This window comes from Triticum urartu, chromosome 2A (assembly GCF_056163025.1).
Source record: "Triticum urartu cultivar PI428250 chromosome 2A, HENAU_Tu73, whole genome shotgun sequence".
Taxonomy (NCBI): Eukaryota; Viridiplantae; Streptophyta; class Magnoliopsida; order Poales; family Poaceae; genus Triticum; species Triticum urartu.
This window is the reverse complement of record NC_141874.1, coordinates 663856372-663874384: the sequence shown is the minus strand read 5'-3', so window position 1 is coordinate 663874384 and position 18013 is coordinate 663856372.

Sequence of the window (18013 nt, the reverse complement as noted above, 5' to 3'; positions counted from 1 at the left end):
TGGTCTATTTTTACTAAATCTTGATAGTAGTGATACACATATTCATAGTATTGAAGCCAAAAGATGCAGAGTTAATAATGATAGTGCAACTTATTTGTGGCACTGCCGCTTAGGTCATATTGGTGTAAAGCGCATGAAGAAACTACATTCTGATGGACTTCTGGAATCACTTGATTATGAATCACTTGGTACTTGCGAACCATGCCTCATGGGCAAGATGACTAAAGCTCCGTTCTCCGGAACAATGGAGCGAGCAACAGAGTTATTGGAAATCATACATACTGATCTATGTGGTCTAATGAAAATTGAAGCTCGTGGCAGATATCGTTATTTTCTCACCTTCACAGATGATTTGAGTAGATGTGGGTATATCTACTTGATGAAGCATAAGTCTGAAACATTTGAAAAGTTCAAATAATTTCAGAGTGAAGTGGAAAATCATCGTAACAAGAAAATCAAGTTTCTACGATCTGATCGTGGAGGCGAATATTTGAGTTATGAGTTTGGACTTCATTTGAAACAATGCGGAATAGTTTCGCAACTCACGCCACCTGGAACACCATAGCGTAATGGTGTGTCCGAACATCGTAATCGTACTTACTAGATATAGTGCGATCTATGATGTCTCTCACTGATTTACCGCTATCATTTTGGGGTTACGCTTTAGAAACAGCTGCATTCACATTAAATAGGGCACCATCTAAATCCGTCGAGACGACACCTTATGAACTGTGGTTTGGCAAGAAACCCAAGTTGTCGTTTCTTAAAGTTTGGGGGTGCGATGCTTATGTGAAAAAGCTTCAACCTGATAAGCTCGAACCCAAATCGGAGAAATGTGTCTTCATAGGATACCCAAAGGAGACTGTTGGGTACACCTTCTATCACAGATCTAAAGGCAAGATATTCGTTGCTAAAAATGGATCCTTTCTAGAGAAGGAGTTTCTCTCAAAAGAAGTGAGTGGGAGGAAAGTAGAACTTGACGAGGTAATTGTACCTTCTCCCTTATTGGAAAGTAGTTCATCACTGAAATCAGTTCCAGTGATTCCTACACCAGTAAGTGAGGAAGCTAATGATGATGATCATGAAACTTCTGATCAAGTTACTACCGAACCTCGTAGGTCAACCAGAGTAAGATCCTGCTACGTCTTGAGCTTGCGTTGGTTTTCCCCGAAGAGGAAGGGATGATGCAGCAGAGTAGCGTAAGTATTTCCCTCAGTTTTTGAGAACCAAGGTATCAATCCAGTAGGAGGCCACGCTCAAGTCCCTCGTACCTACACAAAACGATAGCTACTCGCAACCAACGCGATTAGGGGTTGTCAATCCCTTCACGGTCACTTACGAGAGTGAGATCTGGTAGATATATTATTTTTGGTATTTTTGGTATAAAGATGCAAAGTAAAAAAGTAAAGGCAAAGTAAAAGGCAAAGCAAGATTAAAGTGATGGAGATTGATATGATGAGAATAGACCGGGGGGCCATAGGTTTCACTAGTGGCTTCTCTCAAGAGCAAAAGTATTCTACGGTGGGTGAACAAATTACTGTTGAGCAATTGACAGAATTGAGCATAGTTATGAGAATATCTAGGCATGATCATGTATATAGGCATCACGTCCGTGACAAGTAGATCGAAACGATTCTGCATCTACTACTATTACTCCACTCATCGACCGCTATCCAGCATGCATCTAGAGTATTAAGTTAAAAACAGAGTAACGCCTTAAGCAAGATGACATGATGTAGAGAGATAAATTCATGCAATATGAAATAAACCCCATCTTGTTATCCTCGATGGCAACGATGCAATACATGCCTTGCTGCCCCTTCTGTCACTGGGAAAGGACACCGCAAGATCGAACCCGAAGCTAAGCACTTCTCCCATGGCAAGAACTACCAATCTAGTTGGCCAAACAAAACAGATAATTCGAAGAGACTTGCAAAGATAACCAATCATACATAAAAGAATTCAGAGAAGATTCAAATATTATTCATAGATAGACTTGATCATAAACCCACAATTCATCGATCTCAACAAACACACCACAAAAAGAAGATTACATCGAATAGATCTCCACAAGAGAGGGGGAGAACTTTGTATTGAGATCCAAAAAGAGAGAAGAAGCCATCTAGCTACTAACTATGGACCCGAAGGTCTGAGGTAAACTACTCACACTTCATAGAAGGGGCTAGGATGATGTAGAAGCCCTCCGTGATGACGGCCCTCTTCCGGCGGAGCTCCGGAACATGCCCCAAGATGGGATCTCGTGGATACAGAAAGTTGCGGCGGTGGAATTAGGTTTTTGGCTCCTGTTCTGATCGTTTGGGGGTACGTAGGTATATATAGGAGGAAGGAGTACGTCGGTGGAGCACCGAGGGGCCCACGAGGCAGGGGGCGCGCCCCCCACCCTCGTGACCTCCTCTTTGACTCCTTGGAGTAGGGTCCAAGTCTCCTGGATCACGTTCGGTGAGAAAATCACGTTCCCGAAGATTTTATTCCGTTTGGACTCCGTTTGATATTCTGTTTCTCCGAAACACTGAAATAGGCAAAAAAACAGCAATTCTGGGCTGGGCCTCCGGTTAATAGGTTAGTCCCAAAAATAATATAAAAGTGGAAAATAAAGCCCAATATAGTCCAAAACAGTAGATAATATAGCATGGAGCGATCAAAAATTATAGATACGTTGGAGACGTATCAGGCATCCCCAAGCTTAATTCCTGCTCGTCCTCGAGTAGGTAAATGATAAAAAGAGAATTTTTGATGCAGAGTGCTACTTGGCATAATTTCAATGCAAATCTTCTTAATTGTGGTATGAATATTCAGATTAGAAAGATTCAAGATAAAAGTTTATATTGACATAAAAATAATAATACTTCAAGCATACTAACAAAGCAATTATGTCTTCTCAAAATAACATGGCCAAAGAAAGTTATCCCTACAAAATCATATAGTCTGGCTATGCTCTATCTTCACCACACAAAATATTTAAATCATGCACAACCCCAATGACAAGCCAAGCAATTGTTTCATACTCTAACTTTTTCAGAACTTTTTCAATCTTCACGCAATACATGAGCGTGAGCCATGGATATAGCACTATAGGTGGAATAGAATGGTGGTTGTGGAGAAGACAAAAAGGAGGGGAATATAGTCTCACATCAACTAGGCGTATCAACGGGCTATGGAGATGCCCATCAATAGATATCAATGTGAGTGAGTAGGGATTGACATGCAACAGATGCACTAGAGCTATAAATGTATGAAAGCTCAAAATGAAACTAAGTGGGTGTGCATCCAACTTGCTTGCTCAAGAAGACCTAGGGCAATTTGAGGAAGCCCATCATTGGAATATACAAGCCAAGTTCTATAATGTAAAATTCCCACTAGTATATGAAAGTGATAACATGATAGACTCTCTACTATGAAGATCATGGTGCTACCTTGAAGCACAAGTGTGGTAAAAGGATAGTAGCATTGCCCCTTTTTTATTTATTTCCTCTTCTTTTTTTTGGCCTTCCTTTTTTTCTTTGGCTTTTCTGTTTTTTTTTATTGGGACAATGCTCTATTAAATGATGATCATCACACTTTTATTTATTTACAACTCAATGATTACAACTCGATTCTAAAACAAAGTATGACTCTATATGGATGTCTCCGGCGGTGTACCGGTATATGCAATGAATCAAGAGTGACAAGTATGAAAAACTTATGAATGGTGGCTTTGCCACAAATACTATGTCAACTACATGATCATGCTAAGCAATATGACAATGATGAATGTGTCATGATGAACTAGATGGTGGAAAGTTGCATGGCAATATATCTCGTAATGACTATGGAAATGCCATAATAGGTAGGTATGGTGGCTGTTTTGAGGAAGGTATATGGTAGGTGTTGATACCGGCGAAAAGTGCGCGGTATTAGAGAGGCTAGCAAAGGTGGAAGGGTGAGAGTGCGTATAATCCATGGACTCAACATTAGTCATAAAGAACTCATATACTTATTGCAAAAATCTAGAAGTTATCAAAGCAAAGTATTACGCGCATGCTCCTAGGGGGATAGATTGGTAGGAAAAGACCATCGCTCGTCCCCGACCGCCACTCATAAGGAAGACAATCAATAAATAAATCATGCTCCGACTTCATCACATAACGGTTCACCATACGTGCATGCTACGAGAATCACAAACTTTAACACAAGTATTCTTTAAATTCACAACTACTCAACTAGCATGACTTTAATATTATCACCTCCATATCTAAAAACAATTATCATGCTTCAATCTTTTCTTAGTATTCAACACACTCAAAAGAAAGTTTCAGAAATCTTGAATACCAAGCATATTATTATTAAGCAAATTACCATGCTATTAAGACTCTCAAAATAATTTAAGTGAAGTATGAGAGATCAATAGTTTCTTTTAAAAAATCCACCACTGTGCTCTAAAAGATCTAAGTGAAGCACATAGAGCAAAATTATAACACTCAAAAGATATAAGTGAAGCACATAGAGCAAAATTACTTAGCTCAAAAGATATAAGTGAAGCACATAGAGCAAAACTACATAGCTCAAAAGATATAAGTGAAGCACATAGAGCAAAACTACATAGCTCAAAAGATATAAGTGAAGCACATAGAGCATTCTATCAAATTTTAATTCATGTATGGCTCTCTCAAAAGGTGTGTACAGCAAGGATGATTGTGACATACTAAGACACAAAGACACAAATAATACAAGACGCTCCAAGCAAAACACATATCATGTTGGTGAATAAAAATATAGCTCCAAGTAAATTACCGATGGAAGTGGACGAAACAGGGGATGCCTCCTGGGGCATCCCCAAGCTTTGACTTCTTGGTATCCTTGGATTATCTTGGGGGTGCCATGGGCATCCCCAAGCTTAGGCTCTTGCCACTCCTTGTTCCATAATCCATCAAAAGAATTCACCCAAAACTTGAAAACTTCACAACACAAAACTCAAAATAGAAAACTCGTGAGCTCCGTTAGCGAAAGAAAACAAAAGACCACTTCAAGGTACTGTAATGAACTCATTCTTTATTTATATTGGTGTTAAACCTACTGTATTCCAACTTCTCTATGGATTATAAACTATTTTACTAACCATAGATTCATCAAAATAAGCAAACAACACACGAAAAACAGAATCTGTCAAAAACAGAACAGTCTGTAGTAATCTGTAGCTAGCGCAAGATCTGGAACCCCAAAAATTCTAAAATAAATTGATGGACGTGAGTAATTTATCTATTAATCATCTTCAAAAATAATTAACTAAATAGCACTCTTCAAATAAAAATGACAGCAGTTCTCGTGAGCGCTAAAGTTTCTGTTTTTTACAGCAAGTTCAACAAGACTTTTCCCAAGTCTTCCCAACGGTTCTACTTGGCACAAACACTAATTAAACACAAAAAACACAACCAAAACAGAGACTAAATAATTTATTTATTACTAAGCAGGAGCAAAAATCAAGGAATAAAAATAAAATTGGGTTGCCTCCCAACAAGCGCTATCGTTTAACGCCCCTAGCTAGGCATAAAAGCGAGGATAGATCTAAGTATTGCCATCTTTGGTAGGCAATCCATAAGTGGCTCTCATGATAGTTTCATATGGTAATTTTATTTTCTTTCTTGGAAAGTGTTCCATGCCCTTTTTTCATGGAAATTGAAATCTAATATTCCCTTCCTTTATATCAATAATCGCACCAACCGTTCTAAGGAAAGGTCTACCAAGAATAATAGGGCAAGAAGGATTGCAATCTATATAAAGAATAATGAAATCTATGGGCACATAATTCCTATTTGCAACAATAAGAACATAATTAATCCTTCCCATAGGTTTCTTAATAGTGGAATCCGCAAGATGCAAGTTTAGAGAGCAATCCTCAAAATTGCGGAAATCTAGCAAATCACACAAAGTTTTGAGAATAGTGGAGACACTAGCACCCAAATCACGCAAAGCATAAAACTCGTGATCTTTAATTTTAATTTTAATAGTTGGTTCCCACTCATCATAGAGTTTTCTAGGGATAGAAACTTTCAACTCAAGTTTTTCTTCATAAGATTGCATCAAGGCATCAACAATATGTTCGGTGAAGGCTTTATTTTGACTATAAGCATGTGGAGAATTTAGCACGGATTGCAACAAGGAAATACAATCAATTAAAGAGCAACTTTCATAATTAAATTCCTTGAAATCCAATATAGTAGGTTTAGCAACATCTAGATTTTTATTTCTTTCAATCCCACTTTCATCAATTTCATCATTAAGATCTAAATACTCCGAATTTTTAGAACGCCTTCTAGGTAAAGGAAGATCATATTCAGTTTCATCAAGATTCATATTGCAAAACAAAGATTTAATGGGGGACACATCAATAACTTTTAGATCTTCATCTTGATTTTCATAGGAATTGGAAGAACACGCTTTAATAAAGGCATCTTTGGAAGCACGCATCCTAGCGGTTCTTTCCTTGCACTCATCAATGGAAATTCTCATGGCTTTAAGAGACTCATTGATATCACGCTTAGGAGGAATAGATTTAATCTTTAAAGAATCAATCTCAAGAGAAATTCTATCAACGTTTCTAGCCAAATCATCAACTTTAATCAATTTCTCTTCAAGCAAAGCATTAAAATTCTTTTGTGAATTCATAAACTCTTTAACACTATTCTCAAATTCAGAGGGCATCTTATTGTAATTTCCATAAGATTTGTTGTAGGAATTCCCATAATTATTAGAAGGATTACTAGGATATGGCCTAGGATTAAAATGCCCTCTATAAGCGTTGTTACCAAAATTATTCCTACCAACAAAATTCACATCCATAGATTCATTGTTATTCTCAATCAAAGTAGACAAAGGAATATCATTAGGATCAGAATAAACACTCTTAGTAGCAAATAATTTCATAAGTTCATCCATCTTTCCACTCAAATCATTGATTTCTTCTATTGCATGCACTTTTTTATTAGAAGATCTTTCAGTATGCCATTGAGAATAATTAACCATAATATTATCTAGGAGTTTAGTAGCATCTCCTAAAGTGATTTCCATAAAAGTGCCTCCCGCGGCCGAATCTAAAAGATTTCTAGAAGCAAAATTCAATCCGGCATAAAAATTTTGTATAATCATCCACAAATTCAAACCATGATTAGGGCAATTACGTATCATTAATTTCATTATGTCCCAAGCTTGTGCAACATGTTCATGATCAAGTTGCTTAAAGTTCATAATATCGTTTCTAAGAGAGATGATCTTAGCGGGAGGAAAATACTTAGAGATAAAAGCATCTTTGCACTTGTTCCATGAATCAATACTATTTTTAGGCAAAGACAAAAACCAAGCTTTAGCACGATCTCTAAGCGAAAAAGGAAATAGCTTCAATTTAACGACATCATTATTGACATCTTTTTTCTTTTGCATATCACATAAATCAACGAAGCTATTCAGATGAGTAGCGGCATCTTCACTAGGAAGGCCGACGAATTGATCTTTCATAACAAGATTCAACAAAGCAGCATTAATTTCACAAGATTCAGCATCGGTAAGAGGGGCAATCGGAGTGCTAAGGAAATCATTATTATTGGTATTGGTGAAGTCACACAATTTGGTAGTATCTTGAGCCATCGCGACAAACAAGCAAACTAGCACACAAGCAAACAAGAGCAAACGGGCAAAAGAGGCAAATAGAGAGGGAGGATAGAGAGAGAGAGGGTGAATAAAACGGCAAGGGTGAAGTGGGGGAGAGGAAAACGAGAGGCAAATGGCAAATAATGTAATGCGAGAGATAGGGATTGTGATGGGCACTTGGTATGTTGACTTTTTGCGTAGACTCCCCGGCAACGGCGCCAGGAATCCTTCTTGCTACGTCTTGAGCTTGCGTTGGTTTTCCCCGAAGAGAAAGGGATGATGCAGCAGAGTAGCGTAAGTATTTCCCTCAGTTTTTGAGAACCAAGGTATCAATCCAGTAGGAGGCCACGCTCAAGTCCCTCGCACCTGCACAAAACGATAGCTACTCGCAACCAACGTGATTAGGGGTTGCCAATCCCTTCACGGTCACTTACGAGAGTGAGATCTGATGGATATAATATTTTTGGTATTTTTGGTATAAAGATGCAAAGTAAAAAAGTAAAGGCAAAGTAAAAAAGCAAAGCAAGATTAAAGTGATGGAGATTGATATGATGAGAATAGACCCGGGGCCATAGGTTTCACTAGTGGCTTCTCTCAAGAGCAAAAGTATTCTACGGTGGGTGAACAAATTACTGTTGAGCAATTGACAGAATTGAGCATAGTTATGAGAATATCTAGGCATGATCATGTATATAGGCATCACGTCCGTGACAAGTAGATCGAAACGATTCTGCATCTACTACTATTACTCCACTCATCGAGCGCTATCCAGCATGCATCTAGAGTATTAAGTTAAAAACAGAGTAACGCCTTAAGCAAGATGACATGATGTAGAGAGATAAATTCATGCAGTATGAAATAAACCCCATCTTGTTATCCTCGATGGCAACGATACAATACGTGCCTTGCTGCCCCTTCTGTCACTGGGGAAGGACACCGCAAGATCGAACCCAAAGCTAAGCACTTCTCCCATGGCAAGAACTACCAATCTAGTTGGCCAAACAAAACAGATAATTCGAAGAGACTTGCAAAGATAACCAATCATGCATAAAAGAATTCAGAGAAGATTCAAATATTATTCATAGATAGACTTGATCATAAACCCACAATTCATCAGTCTCAACAGACACACCGCAAAAAGAAGATTACATCGAATAGATCTCCACAAGAGAGGGGGAGAACTTTGTATTGAGATCCAAAAAGAGAGAAGAAGCCATCTAGCTACTAACTATGGACCCGAAGGTCTGAGGTAAACTACTCACACTTCATCAGAGAGGCTAGGATGATGTAGAAGCCCTCCGTGATGACGGCCCTCTTCCGGCGGAGCTCCAGAACAGGCCCCAAGATGGGATCTCATGGATACAGAAAGTTGCGGCGGTGGAATTAGGTTTTTGGCTCCTGTTCTGATCGTTTGGGGGTACGTAGGTATATATAGGAGGAAGGAGTAGATCGGTGGAGCACCGAGGGGCCCATGAGGCAGGGGCACGCCCCCCACCCTCGTGACCTCCTCTTTGACTCCTTGGAGTAGGGTCCAAGTCTCCTGGATCACGTTCGGTGAGAAAATCACGTTCCCGAAGATTTTATTCCGTTTGGACTCCGTTTGATATTCTATTTCTCCAAAACACTGAAATAGGCAAAAAAAACAGCAATTCTGGGCTGGGCCTCCGGTTAATAGGTTAGTCCCAAAAATAATATAAAAGTGGAAAATAAAGCCCAATATAGTCCAAAACAGTAGATAATATAGCATGGAGCAATCAAAAATTATAGATACGTTGGAGACGTATCAGATCCGCACCAGAGTGGTACAGTAATCCTGTTCTGGAAGTCATGTTACTTGACCATGGCAAACCTACGAACTATGAGGAAGCGATGATGAGCCCAGATTCCGCAAAATGGCTTGAAGCCATGAAATATGAGATGGGATCCATGTATGAGAACAAAGTATGGACTTTGGTTGACTTCCCGATGATCGGCAGGCCATAGAGAATAAATGGATCTTCAAGAAGAAGACTGACGCTAATGGTAATATTATTGTCTACAAAGCTCAACTTGTTGTGAAAGGTTTTTGACAAGTTCAAGGAGTTGACTACGATGAGACTTTCTCACCCGTAGCGATGCTTAAGTCCGTCCGAATCATGTTAGCAATTACCGCATTTTATGATTATGAAATTTGGCAAATGGATGTCAAAACTGCATTCCTTAATGGATACCTTAAAGAAGAGTTGTATATGATGCAACCAGAAGGTTTTGTCGATCCAAAAGGTGCTAACAAAGTGTGCAAGCTCCAGCGATCCATTTATGGACTGGTGCAAGACTCTCGTAGTTGGAATATACGCTTTGATAGTGTGACCAAAGCATATGGTTTTATATAGACTTTTGGAGAAGCCTGTATTTACAAGAAAGTGAGTGGGAGCTCCGTAGCATTTCTGATATTATATGTAGATGACATATTGTTGATCGGAAATGATACTGAATTTCTGAATAGCATAAAAGGATACTTGAATAAGAATTTTTCAATGAAAGACCTCGGTGAAGCTGCTTATATATTGGGCATCAAGATCTATAGAGATAGATCAAGACGCTTGATTGGACTTTCACAAAGCACATGCCTTGATAAAGTTTTGAAGAAGTTAAAAATGGATCAGTCAAAGAAAGGGTTCTTGCCTGTATTACAAGGTGTGAAGTTGAGTCAGACTCAATGCCGGCCACTGCAAAAGATAGAGAGAAAATGAAAGGTGTTCCCTATGCTTCAGCCATAGGCTCTATCATGTATGAAATGTTGTGTACCAGACCTGATGTGTGCCTTGCTATAAGTTTAGTAGGGAGGTACCAAAGTAATCCAGGAGTGGATCACTGGACAGCGGTCAAGAACATCCTGAAATACCTGAAAAGGACTAAGGATATGTTTCTCGTATATGGAGGTGACAAAGAGCTCGTCATAAACGGTTACGTCGATGCAAGCTTTGACACTGATCCGGATGACTCTAAGTCACAAACTGGATATGTGTTTTTATTGAATGGTGGAGCTGTCAGTTGGTGCAGTTCCAAGCAGAGCGTTGTGGCGGGATCTACATGTGAAGCGGAATACATAGCTGCTTCGGAAGCAGCAAATGAAGGAGTCTGAATGAAGGAGTTCATATCCGATCTAGGTGTCATACCTAGTGCATCGGGTCCAATGAAAATCTTTTGTGACAATACTGGTGCAATTGCCTTGGCAAAGGAATCCAGATTTCACAACAAAACCAAGCACATCAAGAGACGCTTCAATTACATCTGCGATCAAGTCAAGGAGGGAGACATAGAGATTTGCAAGATACATACAGATCTGAATGTTGCAGACCCGTTGACTAAGCCTCTCTCATGAGCAAAACATGATCAGCCCCAAGACTCCATGGGTGTTAGAATCATTACAATGTAATCTAGATTATTGACTCCAGTGCAAGTGGGAGACTGAAGGAAATATGCCCTAGAGGCAATAATAAAGTTGTTATTTATATTTCCTTATATCATGATAAATGTTTATTATTCATGCTAGAATTGTATTAAACGGAAACTTAGTACATGTGTGGATACATAGACAAACAGAGTGTCACTAGTTTGCCTCTACTTGACTTGCTCGTTGAATCAATGATGGTTATGTTTCCTAACCATAGACATGAGTTGTCACTTGATTAACGGGATCACATCATTATAGAATGATGTGATTGACTTGACCCACCCGTTAGCTTAGCACGATGATCGTTTAGTTTATTGCTATTGCTTTCTCCATAACTATACATGTACCTATGACTATGAGATCATGCAACTCCCGAATACCGAAGGAACACTTTGTGTGCTACCAAACGTCACAACGTAACTGGGTGATTATAAAGGTGCTCTACAGGTGTCTTCGATGGTGTTTGTTGAGTTGGCATGGATCAAGATTAGAATTTGTCACTCTGATTGTTAGAGAGGTATCTCTGGGCCCTCTCGGTAATGTACATCACTATAAGCCTTGCAAGCAATGTAGCTAATGAGTTAGTTACGGGATGTAGCATTACGGAACGAGTAAAGAGACTTGCCGGTAACGATATTGAACTAGGTATTGAGATACCGACGATCGAATATCGAGCAAGTAACATACCGATGCAAAGGGAACAACGTATATCGTTATGCGGTTTGACCGATAAAGATCTTCGTAGAATATGTAGGAACCAATATGATCATCCAGGTTCCGCTATTGTTTATTGACCGGAGACATGTCTCGGTCATGTATACATAGTTCTCGAACCCGTAGGGTCCGCACGCTTAACGTTCGGTGACGATCGGTATTACGAGTTTATGAGTTTTGATGTACCTAAGGTAGTTTGGAGTCCCGGATTTGATCACGGACATGACGAGGAGTCTCGAAATGGTCGAGACATAAAGATCGATATATTGGAAGCCTATGTTTGGACATCAGAATGGTTCCGGATGAGTTCGGGCATTTTCCGAAGTACCGGGAGGTTACCGGAACCCCCCAGGGAGTATATGGGCCTTATTGGGCCTTAGTGGAAAAGAAGAGAGGGAAGGAAAAGGTGGGAGCCGCACCCTCCTAGACCAATCCAAATTAGGAGGGGCCCCCTCTCCTTTCTCCTCTCCTCCCCTTCCTTCTCTCCTACTCCTACTACATGGAAGGGGGGAATCCTACTTCCGGTGGGAGTAGGACTCCCCTAGGCCGCGCCATAGAGAGGGTCGGCCCATCCCCTCCTCCACTCCTTTATATACGGGGGAGGGGGCACCCCATAGACACACAAGTTGATCAGTGATCTTTAGCCATGTGCGGTGCCCCCCTCCACCATAATCCACCTCGGTAATATCGTAGTGGTGCTGAGGCGAAGCCCTGTTCCGGTAGCAACATCACCACCGTCATCACGCCGTCGTGCTGACGAAGCTCTCCCTCGAAGCTCTACTGGATCGTGAGTTCGCGGGACGTCACCGAGCCGAACGTGTGCAGATCGCGGAGGTGTCGTATCTTCGGTACTAGATTGGTCGATCGTGAAGACATACGACTACATCAACCGCGTTGTCATAACGCTTCCGCTTACGGTCTACGAGGGTACATAGACGATACTCTCCCCTCTCGTTGCTATGCATCACCATGATCTTGCGTGTGCGTAGGAAATTTTTGAAATTACTGCGTTCCCCAACAGTATTCTGCATGTGCAAAACTGGCTTGCACCCGTTGTATGTGAACGTAGAAGTTATCACACCCGATCATCACGTGGTGTCTCAGCACGAAGAACTGTCGCAATGGTGCATACTCAGGGAGAACACTTATAACTTGAATTTTTAGTAAGGGATCATCTCATAATGCTACCGTCGTACTAAGCAAAATAAGATGCATAAAAGATAAACATCACATGCAATCAAAATATGTGACATGATATGGCCATCATCATCTTGTGCCTTTGATCTCCATCTCCAAAGTACCGTCATGATCTCTATCGTCACCGGCATGACACCATGATCTCCATCATCTTGATCTTCATCAATGTGTCGTCACATGGTCATCTCGCCAACTATTGCTTTTACAACTATTGCTATCGCATAGCGATAAAGTAAAGCAATTATATGGCACTTGCATCTTATGCAATAAAGAGTCAACCATAAGGCTCTTGCCAGTTGTCGATAATTTTAACAAAACATGATCATTTCATACAACAATTTATATCTCATCACATCTTGACCATATCACATCACAACATGCCCTGCAAAAACAAGTTAGACGTCCTCTACTTTGTTGTTGCAAGTTTTACGTGGCTGCTACGGGCTGAGCAAGAACCGTTCTTACCTACGCATCAAAAACGAAAACGCGGTATAGTGATTGATTTTTGATCTTCAGAAAGAACCTTGTTCATTGAATCCGATTCAACTAAAGTTGGAGAAACTGACACCCACTAGCCACCTGTGTGCGAAGCACGTCGGTAGAACCAGGCTCGCGTAAGCGTACACGTAATGTTGGTCTGAGCCGCTTCATCCAACAATGCCGCTGAATCAAGAATCAACTTGTGACGGCAAGCAATATGTATATACCCACGCCCACAAATCCTTTGTGTTCTACTCGTGCATATAACATCTACGCATAGACCTGGCTTGGATGCCACTGTTGGGGAACATAGTAATTTCAAAAAAAATCCTACGCACACGCAAGATCTATCTTGGTGATGCATTGCAACGAGAGGGGAGAGTGTTGTCCACGTACCCTCGTAGGGCGTAAGTGGAAGCGTTATGACAACGCGGTTGATGTAGTCGTACGTCTTCACGATCCGACCGATCCTAGCACCGAAGGTACGGCACCTCTGTGATCTGCACACGTTCAGCTCGGTGACGTCCCACGAACTCTAGATCTAGCTGAGTGTCGAGGGAGAGCTTCGTCAGCACGATGGCGTGATGACGGTGATGATGAAGTTACCTACGCAGGGCTTCGCCTAAGCTCTACAACGATATGGTCGAGGTGGAAATCTGTGGAGGGGGGCACCTCACACGGTTAAGAGATCAACTTGTGTGTCTATGGGGTGCCCCCCTCCCCTGTATATAAAGGAGTGGAGGAGGGGAGGGTCGGCCCCTCTATGGCGCGCCCAAGGGGAGTCCTACTCCCACCGGAAGTAGGATCCCCCCTTCCGTAGTTGGATTAGGAGAGGAAGGAAGGGGGGAGAAGGGGAAGGAAAGGGGGACCGGCCCACCACCAAATTTGGATTGGGCTTGGGGGGCACCCTCTCCTAGGCTCCCTTCTCCTCTCTCCCACTATGCCCAATAAGGCCCATATACTCCCCGCGGGGTTCCGGTTACCTCTCGGTACTCCGGTATATTCCCGAACTCACCCGGAACCATTCTGATGTCCAAACATAGGCTTCCAATATATCGATCTTTATGTATCAACCATTCCGAGACTCCTCGTCATGTCCGTGATCTCATCCGGGACTCCGAACAACCTTCGATACATCATAACACATAAACTCATAATACCGATCGTCACCGAACGTTAAGCGTGCGGACCCTACGAGTTCGAGAACTATGTAGACATGACCGAGACTCATCTCCGGTCAATAACCAATAGCGGAACCTGGATGCTCATATTGGTTCCTACATATTCTACAAAAATCTTTATCGGTCAAACCGCATAACAACGTACGTTGTTCCCTTTGTCATCGGTATGTTACTTGCCCGAGATTCCATCATCGGTATCTTAATACCTAGTTCAATCTCGTTACCGGCAAGTCTCTTTACTCGTTTCGTAATGCAACATCCCACAACTAACGCATTAGTCACATTGCTTGCAAGCCTTATAGTGATGTGCATTACCGAGAGGGCCTAGAGATACCTCTCCGATACATGGACTGACAAATCCTAATCTCGATCTATGTCAACTCAACAAACACCATCGGAGACACCAGTAGAGCATCTTTATAGTCACCCAGTTAAATGGTGACGTTTGATAGCACACTAAGTGTTCCTCTGGTATTCGGGAGTTGCATAATCTCATAGTCATAGGTACATGTATAAGTCATGAAGAAAGCAATAGAAATAAACTAAACGATCATAGTGCTAAGCTAACGGATGGGTCTTGTCCATCACATCATTCTCTAATGATGTGATCCCGTTCATCAAATGACAACACATGTCTATGGCTAGGAAACTTAACCATCTTTGATTAACGAGTTAGTCAAGTAGAGGCATACTAGGGACACTCTGTTTGTCTATGTATTCACACATGTACTAAGTTTTTGGTTAATAAAATTCTAGCATGAATAATAAACATTTATCATGATATAAGGAAATATAAATAACAACTTTATTATTGCCTCTAGGGCATATTTCCTTCGTGGATACCCTTACTGAGTTTTGTTGAGTGGCACTATGACTTGATCAAGCCGATGAAGTAGATTATTATTAAAGTTTATATCAGTTGTGATGGTTCTGTCATCTTACACATTTTTTCCAAATCCAAGCCATAGTAAGTATTCACTTACCTTTAAGGAGAAAAGATTTCTTCATCGTGAGAGCATAATATTCATGTCATTTTCTATGCAAAAAGTGGTCATTTTGATTTTCTTATCATGATAGTGGGCATTTTAATATAATTTTATTTTTCTTTTGTTCCATTTCCATTCCTTACCATTTTATTTTGTTTTCCCTTTTATGTTCATTTTCCTTCTTTTTGTTTTCTATTTCATTTTTTCTTGTCTCTTTTTTATGACATACTACCTTTTAAACAAAAAAAATCAAAAGTAAACTAATAGTTCTATAAAAATACTTGAAGACCTTTTCAAAAGATTTTGATTTTATCAAATGCATGAACACTTTCAAAACTTACACAAACATTTTTAAAAATGCACATGCCATTTTCAAAGGTGTGAACACTTTATAAATTACATGTTGTGACTTCTAAAATTACACGACATTATTCAAAAACATAGGAACACTTTGTTAGTGATATGAACATTTTTATGATAAGCAAACACATTTTACTACATAAACATGTCCTTTAAACAGAAATGCTTCTAATACAAATTGTTCAATATGTAAGGAAAAACATAAAATATTTAAATATGAATAAATATTTATTTATTATATGTTCAAATATATTTTTATTAAACAAATATTTTTAATTTTTTATAGTATATTTTAACAAACATGCTGCATATACTACACAGTGTATAAAACAATGTATTACACAATAAAAAATGTTCACCGTATATTCAAAATAATATTGCGCAAAAACATTATAGAAAAAGGAAAGGAAAAGTGTGAAAGAAAAATCCCAAAAGGAAAACGTAGAGAAAAACTAAATGGGAAATAAAAATGGGAAAAGAAAAATATGGTAGAATAAAAAACAATTATAAGAAAATAAAAGGCAAACAAAAAACAGTTGAGACCAGACAAAATAAAAGATGAAAGGAAAATTGAAAAGATGTCAATAAACTTCTTTGTAAAACAAGTGAGAGAGCGGGCCACGACCCACACTATACCCTTTGTGGGTCGTGGCCCCCTCTCTCACTTGTTTCCCTACCAGCTTGCATGTTGGCTAGCTCCCTTCGCCACTTTTTTCTCTCGATATTACTGTCGTTGCTCTTTTGATTAAGCAAGAAAGGTTAGACTTTTAAAAAAAGAAATATCTGTGGAATAAGAAAATCATGTGAATTAAAAAATGTTAACAAATTTTGAAAATTTTCCTTAAATTTTAAAATAGTCACAAATTTGAAAATGTTTGTGAATAATTACAAAAACTTATGTGTTTAGAAAATATTCTTGAATTTGAAAATATGTTCATGGATTCAATAAATTTTAAAAGATTGTTCTGGAAGAAGAAAAGGGAAAAAAAACTGAAAAAACAGAAAAGCAGAAAGAAAAAATGGGATAGAACCTTCTACAAAGTTCCAAATACCAGAAAAATCCACAACAGTGGAACCTTTCAAACCAGTAAACTACTAATTCATGGGCCAGCCTGTTTATTTCCAGCATCGGGGGTATGCCGCTATGGGCACCCCTATGTCTCGCTTTAAGCGAGTGCGCTCGCATCGTGGCAACCCCTGCCCAGCGGCACCATACTCACAGCCTGTTTTTTCTTGGTATTTTCTTTTTCTCTTTTCATTTCTATTTTTTTGTTATTTTTGTACATTTCTATATATTTTAAAATACTCTTCATATATATGTGTATATATTACAAAAATCCTCTTCGAAATCACATTTGAAAAGATGTTGAATAAGTATTAAACAATATTGAACATGAATTTGAAAAATGTTGAACAAGTATTTGAAAATGTTGAATAATTATTAAAATGTTGATCAAGTATTTGAATTTTTTGAATAGGTATTAAAAAAATTGAACGAGTATATGAAAATTATTGACCCAGTATTTAAAAAAATTGAATAATTATTAAAAATGTTGAAATAGGTATTGAAAATGTTGAGTGAGTATATGAAAAAATTTGAACAAGTATTTAGAAATATTGAATAAGTATTAAAATATTGAACAAGTATATGAAAAAATGTTGAATAACTATTAAATGTTGAGCAAGTATTTGAGAAATGTGAAATGGCGTTAGGACAGTGTTGGATGTGTATACAAAAATGTTGATCACTAAGTAGTGAAAATGTATTTGACATGTACAAAAATAGAGAGTGAAAACGAAAACAAACATAATGAAACACAAAAGAAAAAGAAAAAAATGGAAAAGAAAAAAAGAAAACCAAAAAATGGATAAAAACGAAAAAGAATGAAACAAATCTAAGAGGAAAGAAAAAGAATGGACAATGGAGAAGAAAAAAAGAAATGAAACAAAAGAAAACGTAAAGAGTAAAAGAAAAAAAATGAAGAAGACCAGCTCGGTCGCCTCTAGTAGATCTAGAT